The sequence below is a fragment of the Argentina silus genome (genome assembly GCF_951799395.1).
Source record: "Argentina silus genome assembly, chromosome: 2".
In the NCBI taxonomy this organism is placed as follows: Eukaryota; Metazoa; Chordata; class Actinopteri; order Argentiniformes; family Argentinidae; genus Argentina; species Argentina silus.
In genome coordinates, this window is record NC_139656.1 from 17,294,460 (window position 1) to 17,310,661 (window position 16,202).

Genomic DNA, 16,202 nt, shown 5'->3' on the forward strand with positions numbered 1-16,202 from the left:
TAAATCAATAATGATTTTTTTCTGGTTTTAAATTGGACTAATGTTATGCAATAGAATGCAATTGGTAACTCTAATCACTTTTCAAGAAAATCCATTGGGTAAGTTTCCTTATTTGTTCATTTTTGATCATTCCACCATTCCAACAGAATCTCTCCTGTAGTCCACCTGTTATACAGTTCCCCGCTCCACCTCTTTTTCTTTCCCTTCTTTATTCAAATCACAGCATAGAAAAGGAGAGAGAGAGACCTTGAGAGAGATTCCTGCTCCCTAAACGATGGAAACAGAAATGTAACAGAGCAGAAAAGAGCCTGGCTGCTCCCGAGCTGCCGCCGCAGACACTGCTTTTTAAACAATACACTCATATCGCCTCCGGCTATTGTCACACATATCTCCTCTCATAGCTAGAGGAATTAGCAAACTTTCTGTAACGGTAATTGATCCTCCTTTTCATGCATTTTTTCCCCTCTCTCTCCCCCTTTCCTGAGAATAAAAAGATTTTGAGTTATATCGGCGGAGTGGTTTTCTAGGAAACCCCCCAATTATTCCTGGGACATGGTGAAAAAAGAGGAGATGAAAAGGAGGGCAGAGTAGAACGAGAGTGAGGCATGTTAGATGTCAGAGTGAGTGCTATTTCAAAGGAGGAAATCGACAATTAAAAAGTGCTTGCCTGATAACTTAAATAGCCTCCACATCGGTGGGATTACCTCTTCTTCTGATTTGCTTTATGGAAGGTCTTTGAAGTTTGAGAACTCGTTGTTGTGAGAGATTTTATGGTGCACATGAATGCCATCTTTATGTTAGTGATGTGACTAGCTTGATTTTCTGGGTGTTCGTTTCACCACCACCGTGGTAGTAGAGGAAACAATGTTTGTTTGTGTGTGTGTGTGTGCGTGTGTGTGTGTTTGTGTGTTAGTGCTTGTGAGTGTATTCTTTGTTTGTTTTGTATGCTTTTGCTCTACTCACATTCTCTCCCGCTCTCCGCTCTCCCTGTCTCTCTCCCCCTCTGGCGTTTTCGAGTGTCAGTTTATCAGTGTATCTCTAAGTTCCTTAATTCAAAGGGCAACCTGCATTGTAACCCAGTGGGCCTGTGTGTCACTGTGTCACTGAGACAGACACATGTTGGAGAGAGAGAGAGAGAGAGAGGGGTGGAGGGCTGGGGGGGGGGGGGGGGGGGACGTGAGCCGTGTGTCCCGGGGACCTGTCCATCTCTCCGCCTGTGAGAAACGGATGAGAGAAAAAGAAGCAAAAAAAAAAAAGTGAGAGAGAGACAAAGAAGAGCCAGGCTTATCAGTGCAACCTTGCTGGTGAATTAGCAGACCCTTGAGTAATAAGGCCCAGCAGCTATCCAGAGGAAGGGAGGGGTGGAGTGTAAGTGACAGGCCTAGCTGGCAGGGGCCTTGTCGGCTGTCATTCACTCCTTTTGCCTGCTCCTGGCAGTCTTTATTTATGCCTGAGCTCCGCCACCGTCCACAGAGCCCTCAACAGAGGGGAGCTGTCTCAAACTGTTTTAGTTATTGACTCTGTGAATACGAGTGTGGGGGAACGAAAAGAAACAATGGGGGGGAGGGAGGAGGAGATAGACAGTGATAGTGTGTGAGGTGTGTTCCTTAAGGTATGCTAAAAATACCTTCTTCTAGGTTTTAGTATACAGATAACAAGACAGTAACTCTTCCAAGTGTATTATCTATCTCTAGTCAGCCCATATGAACACATTATTAGGCCAAGATCTCTTTGTGGCAGGACATGTCAAATAGCAAGTGGAACTCGAAGTGTCTTGAACAGGATCTGTCCTTTCAACTTCCCATGTTGTAGCGTTCTCATCATTGGCAGCAAGCTGGAAGTTGCTGTGGGTCGCTCGGCGATGCACATTGGGATGGATTTCCCATTTTGGATAGGAGAGATGTAGAGTCAGCTTCGATTCCGCCAGACGTCAATGAAAGGCCTCAGTGTGAATCGGGCCTGTCAGCTCTGTGATGCCTGCCCGTCACCTCACCGTGACGCCACATAATGTGAGATGATATTGAACAACGCTGGTTTGGCACTTTGGATGTTAGCGGGGTTACAGGCCTGACAGCAGCCAGTTTATTGCTTTAATCCCAAGGTCTTTAAACCACGCTTGACACAAATTGAGGTTGGCTTTCTTGCAAAAAGCCAGGATATCTTATGCTCGCCCTCCCTCTTTACCTAAAACTGCTTTTAACATTTCATGCTTGCGTGTCAGCCACTCATTTTGAGTGACAGCCAAGAGGGGAGAGAGAGAGAGAGAAAGGGGGGGGGGTAAAAAAAAATGGCCAACATCAATAAGGCAGGCTTGTCTTTCCTTAATATGCGTTGCAACTGCTTATGAACTGAAGATTAAGAACAGTGTCAACAAGCACATATGAGCCAAGTAGTGATACAAAGGAAAAGTACATGATAACCCTGTAATTACAAAAACAAGGACCGTTCTACATTGCATTAGAACAGCTGTCGATTGTGATGTCAATAGTCTCCATTCCCATTTCGAGGGGATGGAATATGATGTGTTGCTTTAATTAATTGCATTTAACCTTAATTATTTAGAAGACAGTTTCAGTTAAAATATTAGGGATTAAGATAAATTGTGTTTACCAGAGGAGGTTAAAAAAAAGGTATATGACCTGTTAATCTGACAATGCAGTGCATTAGCAGAGATGGTTATTCTTGTAAAAGCGTATAAACAAGCAAACTGTGGACTAGATGGCTCAGAAACAGAGACACGAGAGAAGGGACTTTCCCTGTAACAGTTTGGATGAGGGGCATGTAATCCTTGTTATGCTGATACAGATTACCAGATTATGTAATGAGTCATTATTAAAAAAATATGAAATACAAAGCCCCATATTTTTGCTGAGTCCAAAACAACAAAGTCTGGGTTCAAGTTGGTTAAGAGTGGATTAACTGATAACTTTCAACGCATGCTTTGCTTGAAGTATTGTTTTTGTGTGTACATGGAGGTCCAGGACCAACCCTACAATAAATCGACAGGGCACCCCCCCGCCCCACCTCCCGGACACCATGGATGGGGAAGCATACAGGCAGAGATAGATAGACTGAGAGGTCAGGCAGTGAGGTTCTGGGCTGTAAGGTCAAGTCCTTTCTAAATGTGGCTAACCACAAACTGGGGTTATTGATGCCCTGAACCTCAACCACACTCTTGAAGAAAATGAAGACATGAAAGTCAAGGATGCTATCAAGAACAAATATTTGAGAGGTGGGGTGAACATGCCCCATGTAAGTATTACCTGATACTTGTCAAATGAGATTCACAAATGCAACAGATATTTGTAAAACATAATAGAGGGAAGCACAAGGGCTGGAAAATCTTTTATTGAGTAAATGTGTGGCTAGTTATAGAGATGAACACAATATGGATCATACATAAGCACTTATGGATGTAAGTATACAGTTAAGATGTGTATTAACAACTAGCATGTAGACCTACAGTATAGGCACACAATGACCATCAAGCTACAGTACAGCAGCGAATCTTTCACTGTTTTCTCCCCTATTTTGGTGGTAAAATCAAAACTGATACTTTACCTTCTTGAAAAGACCTTCTTGCAGATGGCTAATAAAAATGATTGATGTCCAGAGAGGTTTCATAAGGGAGGGGGTGTTGGGGGCACCCATAACTTTCCAGTCATTTTTTTGTGTGGTGGTCTCACATGTGAATTAGATCAGCTCAACATGAAGTCTGGCTGAAGTCACTTCGAAGGAACTCAATATAATCTAATACACTCTGATCTACTTTCTTTTACTAGACTGTACTGTACCTTGCCAGAGCCCACAAATACAGCTGAGCAAGTCCCACTGCCATGTTAATATGCTCTTTTTGAGACATTTTCTCTCCAAACTATTCACCGGTGAATTTAACTTTAGTGTGTGTGAACCGGGGGTGTTTTATTAAGTAGGTATCGATTGTGATTTGATTAAACTCGCGCTAATTTGCTGCAAAGCAGCAGACATTTAATCAAACAAAAATCAATAGTGTCTTAAGAGCCCTTGGTACATCCATGGAATAGAAGAATACAGTGGATATGTTATAAATTACAGGTTAGAGCGAGCCGATATGGTAATGCATGCCAGGACAGGGAGGGGGAGGGATCACAAGGATCTGTCACTCCCACACAGTGGAGTAGGATGGATTTGTGTTCAATGGGGGACAATCGGCCTTGGTGTTTCAATTCCCACATGAGGAATTTACAACTACAAGGAAAAATATAGCAAAAGCAGAAAAAACATTCATCCCCTCTATGTTAGGTTTCTAGGTGTCCTTTTCCCAAGACCTGCAGCTCATTAATGTACTGCTTTTATTGGTGATGTTATATGAATACAGTGGTGTGCGTAATGTATACAAAATATATAATACGTAGACTTTGATTTGCTACCGAATGTGTACATAATTTATGTTGTCATGTTTAATTTTTCTTTCATTATGTTACTACACTAAGCAAATATGTAAATATAAACCTTTCAATACGGTAATCCATGAAATAAACCTAATTCTAATCAAATATGACAATACTACTCTTGAAATATTACGAAAATATCATTACACAGAATGTATGATGTAATGGACTTGAAACATGACAATGGTGGATTTCATGTTGTTGTTGTTGTTAACTATTGTCTGCCTTCATGCTTGCCATATGGTCTGCATTAACACAGATGGACATGCACAGACCCTTTCTAATGCCCAACTGTCAGCTGTATTAATCCAACACATGCTCCAGGATATCAGTCTGGTTTCACTACCGTCTTTTTGGATATCTAGATAAGAGGTAAATTAACGTTAGTAAACACTAGACACCAATGAAAACGATGAACGTCAAAGGTAATGTTAAAAAATGCTAATTCAGCGGCCAATTACACTATTCATCTTTTAAAACAGGTGTGTGAACAGCTTATAACTGATCTGCTCATCTCCCTTCAAAGCCACATCATCTATATGCAGCTATATACTCAGTTGCATCCTACCTTCTGAAGTTTGACCTTCTTCTGAGCCCCTTCATCTCTCCCACTCTCTGAGTCCTACTCTCTGCCTGGCTATTGAACTGGTATTGCTGGCTTTACGCCAAAACCCCCACACACTCTTTCAGAGTTACATAGGTGTACATAAATCCACATGATAAATAATAATGACACAGAAATAAGCAATGGCACAATTGCAGTTCAACATGACAGTATGTGTAATGCAGGTGCTGTATACCCGGTGTAGACAAGGGTCCCCGTATGGGTGTCTGTGAACCAGTAAAAGCGATTAGAGGAGGGCTTGCACAGGCAATTATGCAGTAATCTGTTTTTAAACAGTGTTTAGAGGCGGCAGCCCGAGACAAGTTTAAATAGGGATCTAGGGGAGATTTTGCAGGGAGCACATAGAGGGATTTAGCAGGACTAGAGTAAACAGGAGCGGGGATGTCCCACAGGCCCCTGGGTGTGAAGTGTATTCCTGTTAGCTCCTTTTCTCAAAGGAGAGACTGTGTTATACATACAACCACAGCAGTAAATGTCACATGTTGACTGGTAACACACAGTGCGGCTTGATCTGTTTAAAGTTGTGCTTAATCTCAAATACAGCAATCATTAAATTGGTCTAATTATTTCCCAGAAGAATATTGCAAACCAACAGCTGGTTCCTTGACCGTGACCGTGACTTGAAACACATTTCAAAATGATGCATTTGATATAGATTTTAATCATAGGCAATTGCAACAAACTCAGACCCTCCAATTGGCCAAACTAATGCTGTTCTTTAATATGGTGGCCCATGGTAACCTCAGAGTCATAGGGTCACCATACACGTTAGATGTCAATTATACCGCCCCCATACATCCTTCCCTACACCCATTTGTCTTCATCCCTCTCAGTCCCAACTTTGACCCCCTGCAAGCCCCATCAGGGACACCTTCACTCTGGCATGCCCATTTCCCCAATTTAACATTTTAGTTTTCCCACTGTTAACATACAGTATCTATCTATCTATCTATCTATCTATCTATCTATCTATCTATCTATCTATCTATCTATCTATCTATCTATCTGCCTGCCTGCCTGCCTGCCTGCCTGCATTATGATTGGAGTCTGTGTGTTGGTTCTGGTGATCAAGTCCCTTCGTTTTGAGGTCATTGGACCTAGTAGTCTGATTTCAAATGAGTGAAAACAAGATGGGTCACAAACCAATGCATAACTTAAGATCCAGGCAATTGTGTCAGGGAAACAACACAATAACATGTCAAGGTAAAATACACTAAGTAAATGAACAACAGCCCTGTGTACGTACTAGGTAATTATCTGGTTTTTGACAGGGTGACTCTCTATGCCTTGGTGTTTTTATACCACTAAATCACAGTTTTTCTGACATGTATTTTCATATGAGAGTTCCAAAAGTAAGGAATAACCATCTAATTAGGAAATTCATAATAAAGGACAAAATGTAGCATATTGCGATGTAGACCCTATCCCATCTGGCGAAATGGCTATTGTGCCTCATTGTCTAAAAATAGGATGAAGACAAATTGTTATCATTTGCGAAAGCCCATGACAATAATGATGAATGAACACTTTTTTTTTTCTCTTTCTGGTATGCCCTCTCTGAAGTCATTGCTTGAGGCTCTCTCTCTCTCTCTCTCTGTCTCTCTCTCACTCCATCCCTCCATCCCTCCATCCCACCATCCCTCCCTCTCTCTTGCCCTCGCTGTGTGATCAACAATGTTAAACTGCTGGACTGGCCTCATATGCATGGGCCAGGCCCTCACAAATGGCCTGGTGTGTTAGCAGGAACCCGCTCTGTAATCTCGCCGACAGAACCGCCTGATCCCATGATTGATTAGCAATTTAAAATGACAACGAGGACCCCCTCCAACAGATCTCAGCCAAACTTTCTCATGACTAATGTCCCCGCTGACAGGAAAAGATAAGGGACATCCTTCACCCCGCTAACAGCCTGTTTTTGATAAATAACACTGCTGATGGAGTGCTTTGAGGTCATTATTGTGTGAATAATACAATATCATTGCCTTTTACCTCTGGTATTTTTTCCTCTTTGTGTGGACTCTGTTTTCAGTATGATGCTCACTAAATATAGTATAGTTTACGCCACAATGTGTGTTGAACAAGCACCATACGGTATGAAGAGGTTAGCCAACATTTTCTGGTTTCAATATATTACAAGACTCCTAAGATTCAACAGTATTTTCAGTGATAATCAATCAAATTGTAGAAGTTGAATCATTGTGTATTTGGAAAACTTGATAATGTGTCAGCATTTACAGTACTGACTAATGGAAAAGACGTAGCATTAGCAATAGCCAAGTTTCTGTTTTAAATAATTGCCATTACCCTGAATGTTGTAATTATTCCAACCATGATGCGGTCATCTGAGGTTAACTGTCACAGTTAAAGATATGCTTTATTCAAATTGCATAACTTGAAAATAAATGACAACATCTTCAACTTCCTAAATGCCAGCGTCATCAATGGACCGGGTTTAACATTACATTGAGTTGATTTTGCCCATGCAATTCAGATGATGCTAAAGTGGGCATCATTGAACCTCTTTGCTGTGGAGCCACTGATGCTAATGTTAGCCTGCAGTGTCTGTAGCAAAGTCATGAAAGCCCAGTCATCTACATATTGGTATCTAAATTAAAGGCCCAGCTATTATGATCTTCCTATGGGCTACAAATATGAGCAGTAACAGAAAGCACATGAAAACAGAAATTGATTGCGTTATCATAACAGTTATAGTAAATATACAAGGCCTTCAAGAATAAAACAATGTTCTGCTCCAGTTAGATCATGGTTTAACAGTTTAGTGATTATGTAGACTACAGCATATCCATTTGTAACAAGGGAGTTATCTTCAGACATTTGACTTTTTATAGAGATACAAAATAGCTTACACATTTTCAAAATGTTTGCACAGAATTTCCTGTTGCTTTTAGGTGCACATTTCAGAGTGCAAACACAGAGGCAAGATTTGAGATATATTTCTTACTGTGCCTCAGAGAGAGAGAGAGAGGGAGGGAGGGAGGGAGGGAGAGAAGGAAGGAGGGAGAAGGAGCACTGGGCATGTGTGTGAGGAGAAGGGTTCAGAGCCAGTTCAGCTGCACCGCTTGACAAATTATTTGTGGAATTGTTGCATTCACAGTCACTTAAATAGGAATCTGTCAGAGGCTGCCTGCTCTGCTGTGTAGAACAGAGCAGCTTGCACATTGTCCCCGCGCTCTACCCTCGCCTATGATGGATTGAGCCTAATGCAAATTTACAACCATTTTATATGTCGATGCCTCCCCTGCCCGACCAGGAACATAGCTCAACATCACGCTTCAAGATGTCCGCCTCAGAACACCCTGCATCATCGGCCCCCTCTCAATCTCTGCTTTCACAAATCTCAGCAGAATAAAGATTAATGCGCAGGGTTTGGCTACTTTAACATTGTGGCCCAGAAAAAAATGCTTTTAATATGATCTAGTCTATGTTTGTCCCCACGAAAGGCTCTTTTGTGGAATGTTTACTCTTTTTAAAAGAAGAAATTGTTATGCAATTATTTATTTTTTAAAACCTGTTTAAACCAGAATAATATTCCAAGGAGGATCCCCTAAACAGTAACCTCATTTATCTCATTGATTATAGAGTGACAGAAAGTAAGCGTAAACAAAACTGCAGGATAGTATCGTAGTACTGTATGTACTGTAATTAGTTCTGTATGGGCCCAATAGAAGCAGTTATGTTGCCAAACAGCTGTATCCCTATCACACAATTATGGTGTAATTCATATCATGTCATACTGTAGGTAGAGTGCAACCTATGGCTTTGTTGGATGATGGGGTTGAAGAGTATTGCAGTTTAGAGTTTGAGAGATGTCTCCATAATACTATATCACCCCTTTTGGAAAAAAAAAAAGAAGCCTGTTTTTCACCCTATCAGCTTCGAAAGGCAATGTTGTGCCCTTGTAATTGAGCAGGTATCTCATCTATCAACTGTGCCACCCTGGATAATAAATATAGAGTACACAAGAGCTCCTTAGAGATTTAAGGGGAGGAGAGGGAGGAGGAGAGAGGGAGAAAGAGAACATGTGCTTTTCACCAGGCTAGCTCACTACCTCATAGGAGAGCTCATGGTTTAATCTAGTGAAAACATGGAGAGGTGAAGTACATGTAGGTTTAGTGTAAAGGTTTCTGTGTTGTCAAAGGTGTGTACACTTCTATATCTACTCCTAATTCAGTTGGCAGGGCATGCAGTGCTTCAAGCTACTACTCTGAATGAAGTAAATATATCTTTGGAGCAATTTGTCACCAAGGTCTGCAGTAATACAGGTGCAGATGAGGATTGTGACAGAAAACACTAGAGCTGCTTAGCTAGTGTTTAGTTGAATTTGTGATATGTGTGTGTTTACTGTGTCTGCATCAAGCAGCTGTCCTCAAACAGGGTGTTACCATGTTAGTCATTAGCACCATTAGACTAATTAGGGCAGGCCATGCTTGCCATGTTGACGTGCATGTGGGGAGTGAAAACACACAGCCATCTCACATGTGTCGCCGTTATGGATGCAATGAGCAACTTGACAGGCTTTCTTAGTCAAACATAGAGTCCAGGGTTTGACGAAGAACCCCATGTGACAGCCAAAGATACATTCTCTTTCCATGGCGCACGTTAATTAGACCCTCCAGATATTTTTCGCTCAAGAAAATGTTTGTCTAAAAGGGTGCTATGATATATTGCAGGATGAAGTATACAGTTCATCGCGAAAATTGAAAAAAAAGAGACAGAAATACAGAAATCCTTCCCTCTAAGAATCTGAGACAAGATCCACACTTTTGTTGCAAATCTGGCAACACTGATTTTTTTCTAGAGTGGGTTAGATTTAGACGCTCTACCGCTTTCACTCAAAAATATTTGTCAGGACTTAACTTCCCCCTTTAGTTCCTCCGAAATATTAATTTATTAAATTTCCTCTCCATTTAACGACCCCATTTGGAGAATTTGCGTTTGATCCTCACCGGCTCGGTGAGGCATGAAGATGGCAGCGGGGAGATGGATCTGTCAGCGTGTCACATAAATATCTTATTAGCCAGTGATCTTATCATCATAAAGCCGCCCATTTATACAGTTAGGCATGTCATGTTGGTCAATTGCACAAAAAACCCAACCGCATGCAATATTAAATCCTCAAATCTCATGCCAACTCCATTAGCTGAGGTTCTGAAGTTGTTGTTTTTTTTCTCCCTTGACATGTGTGTGTCACAAATCCCCAGTTTTTTTCTCTCTCCCTGTCCTCTTTTCTCTTCTCAGGGGAGAAGTACTGAATTAGAATTAACATCTGAAGGTGCTGATGGCAATCAGTCATATGAGGTACAAGTGGCCTCCTGCAGGTTAATCCTGAGAGGGAGCTGGAGAGAGAGAAAGAGAGAGAGAGAAGAAGAAGGAATGGAGGGGTAAAAAAGAGAGGGAGAGAGGGGGGTGGAAAAGAGAGAGAGAGAGAGAGAAGAAGAACATGGAAAGGAGGGGTACAGCTTCACCTCACCAAGACTAAAGAATTAAATAAAGGCCTTTGAAAGGAGCAATATTTAAAATCCAAATCTGTCACTCAGAACACTAATCAAAATACTACAGCTCTAAAAGTTATTATTCAAGAAAGTATTTCTCTGAACTATGCCCCAGTTTCTACAACTGACACATTGTTCGGCTAAGTAATATAAAAGTACCTTAGCAGTGTGTGTTGATCTCTGACCCCCAGGAGTACCGAGAGCTATGTCACTCAACTCCTTTTTAAGAGCAGTAATTTGGCGAGGAAAGCGATAAGGAGACAATAAGCTGCAATAGAGGGATAAAGGCAGAGAGAGAGAGAGAGAGAGAGAGAGAGAGAGAGAAAGAGAGGGCACACTATCAGGATTATTATTCAGTTATCACTGCTCTTTGGAGCAGAACTGACACGGACAGGAGCAGATTTCCTGCTTCTCACACATCCATCTGCCACTTCGCCATGCAGAGAGGGAGGCAAGGAGAGAAAACACACAGGACCAGGCACACACACACACACACACACACACACACATACACACACACACACACACACGTGCACACAAACACATGCTCACAACGTGCATACACATGAAAACGGCACATGTGCACTAACCCACATATACAGATAAACCACATTCTGTGATATCTGTGGTCTGATGCTTCTCTGACATTTTGCAAGGCAATTTGTAATGTGTATTTTTTATGTTTTGATCATGTTAATTTCACTTAAAGCAATACAATGTCATATGTTGCTCAGTTCTAATAGGATTGACAACTTTCTCTTGTGTTCCAACACTAAACAACTTGCCCCCATTGTTGTGTAAAAGTTTGGGAAATAGTTTTGCATGGTCTTCAGTAGGCAAAAGAGATACATTTTTGTCCATTGCTCTGCCTGTCATTTATCCACCATCAGATTTTGCATTGAATTATGCGATCACAGAATCTCAAAATCCTGGAGGGACTGAAAAACATACCCTCATAAAAAGATGGTCAAACAAGGTAAATGCAAATCTGCATAAACTACATCACATGTATGTGACACAAACATGAAAGTGTACAAATGCTAACAGTAGGCATACATGTATATGAACAGTATACTGTGGTTTGCAGAATTGTACGAGCAGTGTATCAGTCTTTCTGATCACATGGTTGATTCCCATTCCTTTTGTACATAAACATAAGCCATCATAACAGCGTCTTCGATATCTTTGAAAATGTCTCGTAACTCGTTTTCATGTTGCTCTTTACCTAAATTAACGTAGAAGGGTTTACCCCCAAAGTACATTAATGCATAGTGGACAAGAAAAACCGGGCTGATAGCGTCTTACTGCCGCCTCTGTTGACATCAACAAGAAAGGCGAACACAGAAAACGCCCATATATATGGACATCAATTATTTTTTAATTGTGTAAGAGTACAGTACACTAATTAAAACTAGTATATCTTGCCATGCCAAAGGCAAAATTAATAATTAATATTTTATTAATATTCACAAGTAGCACAGGGAATATATTAAAATGATTTTGCGGTTGTAAGTCTGATCAGGCTGGCTTGTGTGTTTCTCCTGAGCTGGTGTTTCTGCTAAATTAATCTTCTCCACCCTCTGAGTCCCCCTGGCCCAGCCCACCCCAACCCCAGAAAAGTGGCGTTTAAGAGGGGACTGATGGAGCAAGTGGCTGGGGCTGGCTCTCCTATGAACCATGGTGGGGGGTGGGTGGGATTGGGTGGGGTGGGGCAGGTGTGTGTCTGTGTGTGTGTGTGTGTGTGTGTGTGTGTGTGTGTGTGTGTGTGTGTGTGTGTGTGTGTGTGTGTGTGTGTGTTTGTGTGTGCGTGTGTGTGTGCATGTGAGGGCAGAAGCCTCAGAACAGGGAGACCTGTGAAACAGACCATGACCTTTTAGCAGTGTGTCTTTGTTTAAAGGGGACATATAGTCAAAAAACTGATTTTCCTGTCTTTTATATGGTCTTTGCACAGTATGAGGTTGAAGTAACAGTGTCAGTATGATGACCATCCCTTGAGTATGACAGCAGTTAGAGCTCCTCAAATTTGAGCTTGTTTTCATTGGCTCTTCGCACTACGAGGATCTGATTTTAACATACCAATGACAACTAAATACAACTCAATCAAATAAAGCAATAATATAATTTCTTTACATTTTACATCGGTCTCATTTTCGGCAGCACTAGCCGGATACAAAGGTAGGAAAATTAGGTAGTTGAAGTTATCTTGGTGTTTGAGCTAGCACAGTGTTGCATTTTGCAAGCCAGAAAAAACGACTCGTTCACTAACTTTACTAAGTAGAACTGCTAACAATTTTACAAAGATAGCTCCAAAGTAACACATAAGACACACATTACAAGAACAAATTGTAATAGCATTCTACTGCTAACAGAAACATTGCATAATCCACATAAGATACACTATAGGCTGCTAACGAATTGTTAGTGAGTTGTTTGACAACTCACAAGACCCATGTGTCAATCTGCTGGTTTAAGAAAATGTGGTTAGCAAAAAAGCTACTTCTTGCTTCTTTTTGACCATTTTATCTGTAGGTGACCCAACGTTTACCCAGAAACATTTTCATATGGAAATCAAAGTCATTATAGTGGGGCTTTAATGCTCAAGGTTCATTCCCACTTACCTAACTTTGAACTATCTAGAGCTTTCAAATGGCTTGAGTGGTTTAGATAATGCAGGACAGTGTCCAATCCACATGCATCGATGAATTACTGGTGACCACCTGCAGTATTAGTAAAGGCAGGTAAATAACACCATACACTATCTGACTAACAAGCTAGTCATGAAGCGTGTTACCATCACAAACATATGCATGTATTTAGTTAGGCCTATGCTTCGATGCTTTACGTGTGGCAACTTCATGGTACAAAAATACAATGTACTGTATAACTTGAGTCATTGCTTGAGTGAATGGCTTTTCAGTTGTCTGATTGTGGAGAACTATTTGCAGTCTCAAAATTCTTCTAACTCTTGTGTTTCACAACATTGGAAGATTACAGTGATAATTTCTGAAATGTTTTAAATTAAACAAAACTAATATTCAGCTGAATCCTACAAATTATTTAAAACATATTTTTAAGGTAGTCGAAATACAGGGATGGATGGGATATTTAGTAAATACACCTACACCTGTCTGTATTTCTCAATGCACTTAATCAATAAACATTTAAATCTTCAAAACATTTGTTGTCGTTAAAAATGTGTAATTAAAATAATTTGCTCTGTATCATCATCCGCAGTATTGTATTATTGTTTAATATCGTTCACCGTCGCCTATGATGATTCATCATTCTGCCACACAACAATCCCTCCTCCCCCACTCATCATTTCATCTCCAAATGAAAAAAAGCAAAACAAAAAGATAATGACACCTCTACTACCATTTCAGACGGGCCTGCCTTTAAACGGCAAGCGTCTGTTTAGTATTTTTAATAAGCGTCCTCAGTACTATTGAGTCGGGTTTCTTTGTTCATATGGTAAGATTAATTATGCTGTCAGACGCTCTCAAGGGCTGCTTAACAAAGATTCAGTGATATAATGGGCTGCCTGCGCTTGGCAATCACAATCAGCATTAGACAATTTCAAATCCTCCTTTACACACTGGCAACCCTCTGCAGCCTATTCATCAAAAAGAAAGTCATTTTTGCCCAACAGACGGCAAAGCATCATTCTCTTTCTCTCTCACACACACACGCACGCACGCACACACACATACACACACACACACACACACACACACACACACACACACACACACACACGCGCGCACACACACACACACACACACACACACACATATACAGACACAAGTTTCCCGCCTCTGCGCTCCGAGTCTCGCGTTGCCATTCATTATATAGCGGCATAATGTGGAGGGGAGCCTGGAAGAGCGAGGGCTTCCCTTCAAGGACAGGCGAAACAAGGAAATATAATTGAACGACACACAGGATTTGAACTCTCGCATTGTCACAAGCTCTTCATCGCGGGCCCTTCTACCCCCTCCCGCCGCCCAACCGCCTTCACATTAAACAGAGGTTAATTTTGCATTGCAGATTGAAGACGGCATGGCAGCCTTTTTGGTGAGGAGCAGAAACGAGAGATGTATTCTTTCATTCTCTGCAGGGTACATCGCAAAGGAATTGATTGATACTCTGGCACATAATGTTCAACGATTTTCTGAGGCTTATTCTTCGAGACTGCCCCCTAGCCAATTCAAAACATTGTTTGTAGACCTACTCAAAAGTACACAGATTAATTATATTGATTAGTTTTCGTGTTAAAAAACAAAATCAACTCATTGATATGTTTTTTTCACAGTGGAGGTGTTCTGCTTCACTATATTTTTCAAGAAATATTTTGGAAAATGTTTAGAATAGTGATGAATGACTTGTTTACATGTACATGTTAATAGAATGTTGTTACTTGCTTAATAACATATTTACTACACATTATTGAGTATTAAGTGTACCCCCAATTTGCTGTTTAGATCAAGATGCATATATGACATGTCTGCTTGTCTTTCACATTACAGGGACTGCAGATGAAAATAACCTGTTAAACTGTTCTAATCTATCTAATGTAGTACAGCTTCTGAGATGTTCAATGCCGTATACGTTGTTGTTGTACATTGTCCCTGTCCCACTAAGAATAACTTATAATACAAAAATTATATCAGTATGTTGTGTTTAGTGATACTGGTTTGCTATGACTGGGCCTGTCGTTAGATGAATAGGCTCTATCGTTAGATGACCATGCTACCATACAACTGAGCTCTGCTGAGTTGACCTAAGCTGAGCCGTACCAAACTGGAGTAGGACCTGTCAGCACCAGTCAGGTGAAAGACAAGCAGACATATTCTGTCATACATGCATCTTGATCTAAACAGCAAATTGGGGATACACTTAATACTCAATAGCGTGTAGTAAATATGTTATTAAGCAAGTACCAATGCTGATGCAGACACCACAACCATGAAGAGAAAAAGCCTGCAACCTGTAATGAGCTCGTAATTAGAGTGAGAGACAAACCGGGAGAGAGACAGAGAGAGAGAGAGAGAGAGAGAGAGAGAGTGTGTGTGTGTGTGTGTGTGTGTGTGTGTGTGTGTGTGTGTGTTTGTGTGTGTATGAGAGAGAGAAAGAAACAGTGTGTCCATAGTGTGGTGGTAATGATGGACATTACTGAACATTGTGAGATGGAGATTGGACCAGATTAAGCCAGACACCAGACTGTACTCATATCCCTCTAATTAGCAACATCCCAATCTGTCTGAAGAGAGATGGGAGGAGGGGGTAGTATGTGTGGGGGTGGGTGTGTGTTGTGTGGGTGTGAATGCGTGTTTGTGTGCATATATGTGGGTTGGGGGAGCTGCCTCTAAGCTGCCCAAAGCCAGGCTAGTTTATGCAAAATGATGCAACATGTAACAGATCTGTGGGAGGAGGGCTGAGCCTGGGACTGTAGATGGGTATCAGAGCTGATGTGGAGGGTAAACACTTTGGCATGGGGGGCTGGTGACACACAGCCCTGCCCCCTGCTGTTCTGTTAGTTTCAAGTTTCACATTTATAAATGCTTATAAACATTTATATGCCATTTGTAGACCTTGATATATTGTGACATTACTGACACCTTTTCTTAAGTGTTCCTC